Here is a 2325-nt window from a genome sequence, read left to right as displayed (position 1 = left end):
TCTGACCACTAGCAGACCCTGCGGCACCACATTCGCGCACAGATAAACCAGACAAACGGCAGGGAGCGAAGCAGACCGCGCAACCCAGGGCTCCAGCTCGGGGCGGGAAAATAAAGCCTCAAAGCTCTGATTGAAAATGCCCGTGGGGATTGGGGCGGCAGCAGGAGAGACTCCCAGCCTCTTAGGAGAGGTCGTTGGAGAGACCCACAGGGGCCTGGAGTGTGCACAAACCCACCCACTCGGGAACCAGCACCAGAGGAGCCCAGTTTGATTGTGGATAGCGGAAAGATTGAGGTCCGGAGGAGAGTGAAGCGGGCGCCTATGCTCCCTCTCGGCCCCTCCCCCACATACAGCATCACAGCACAGCGACCAGTGTTACCCTGCTCCGGGGAACACCTAAGGCTCCGCCCCTTAAAGTAACAGACACGCCAAGACAAAAAAAAAAAAAAATCCCAAATGACAGAACACTTCAAAACTCCAGAAAAAATACAACTAAGCAACAAAGAGATAGCCAACCTATCAGATGCACAGTTCAAAACACTGATCATCAGGATGCTCACAGAATTGGTTGAATTTGGTCACAAATTAGATGAAAAAATGAAGGCTATGCTGAGAGAAACAAAGGAAAATGTACAGGGAACCAATAGTGATGCGAAGGAAACTGGGACTCAAATCAATGGTGTGGACCAGAAAGAAGAAAGAAACATCCAACCAGAAAAGAATGAAGAAAGAAGAATTCAGAAAAATGAGGAGAGGCTTAGGAACCGCCAGGACATCTTGAAACGTTCCAACATCTGAATTATAGGGGTGCCAGAAGGAGAAGAGGAAGAACAAAAAATTGAAACCTTATTTGAACAAATAATGAAGGAGAACTTCCCCAGCCTGGCAAAGGAAATAGACTTCCAGGAAGTCCAGGAAGCTCAGAGAGTTCCAAAGAAGATGCACCCAAGGAGGAACACACCAAGGCACATCATCATTAAGTTACCCAAGATTACACAGAAGGAGAGAATCTTAGAAGCAGCAAGAGAAAAGGACACAGTTACCTACAAAGGACTTCCCATAAGACTGTCAGCTGATTTCTCCAAAGAGACCTTACAGGCAAGAAGGGACTGGAAAGAAGTATTCCAAGTCATGAAAGGCAAGAGCCTACATCCAAGATTCCTGTATCCAGCAGAGCTATCATTTAGAATGGAAGGGAAGATAAAGTGCTTCTCAGATAAGGTCAAGTTAAAGGAGTTCATCATCACCAAGCCCTTATTATATGAAATGATAAAGGGAGTTACCTAAGAAAAAGATCAAATATAGGAACAGTAAAAATGACAGCAAACTCACAGTTATTAACGACCACACCTAAAACCAAAACAAAAGAAAACTAAGCAAACAACTAGAACAGGAACAGAACCACAGAAATGGAGATCACGTGGAGGGTTATCAATAGGGGATTGGGAGGGGGGGAGAGGGGGGAAAGGTATAGAGAATAAATAGCATAAATGATAGGCGGAAAATAGACAGGGGGAGGGTAAGAATAGTGTAGGAAATGTAGAAGCCAAAGAACTTGTAAGTATGACACATGGACATGAACTATAGGGGGGGAATGTGGGAGGGAGGGGATGGGCAGGATGGAGTTGAGTGAAGGGGGGAAAATGGGACAACTGTAATAGCATAATCAATACATATATCAAAAAAATAAAAATCCACTTAATATATTGTCCTTGGATAGAGGACACATCAAATATTAAACTGATAAGAACATATACTGCACTTGATCTTAGCCAAAAAGCCAAGGAGCCATAAAAATAATTTTTAAAAAATACATTTATTGATTATGCTATTACAATTGTCCCATTTCCCCCCCCCCTCCACTCCATCCTGCCCACCCCCTCCCTCTCACATTCCCCCCCTATAGTTCATGTCCATGTGTCATACTTACAAGTTCTTTGGCTTCTACATTTCCTACACTATTCTTACCCTCCCCCTGTCTATTTTCCGCCTATCATTTATGCTATTTATTCTCTATACCTTTCCCCCCTCTCCCCCCCTCCCAATCCCCTATTGATAACCCTCCACGTGATCTCCATTTCTGTGGTTCTGTTCCTGTTCTAGTTGTTTGCTTAGTTTTCTTTTGTTTTGGTTTTAGGTGTGGTCGTTAATAACTGTGAGTTTGCTGTCATTTTTACTGTTCCTATATTTGATCTTTTTCTTAGGTAACTCCCTTTATCATTTCATATAATAAGGGCTTGGTGATGATGAACTCCTTTAACTTGACCTTATCTGAGAAGCACTTTATCTTCCCTTCCATTCTAAATGATAGCTCTGCTGGATACA

General features: G+C 43.5%; 1 pseudogene; it reads right to left on the bottom strand.

Moving 5' to 3' along the window:
* Positions 1–1681: 1681 nt before the first annotated feature.
* Positions 1682–1792, bottom strand: LOC128779898 (U2 spliceosomal RNA; annotated as a pseudogene).
* Between the last annotated feature and the right edge of the window lie 533 nt (positions 1793–2325).

This window comes from Desmodus rotundus, chromosome 13 (genome assembly GCF_022682495.2).
Source record: "Desmodus rotundus isolate HL8 chromosome 13, HLdesRot8A.1, whole genome shotgun sequence".
Classification (NCBI taxonomy): Eukaryota; Metazoa; Chordata; class Mammalia; order Chiroptera; family Phyllostomidae; genus Desmodus; species Desmodus rotundus.
Note: the sequence above shows the minus strand (reverse complement) of the source record. Positions and strands in the feature narration are given on the sequence as shown.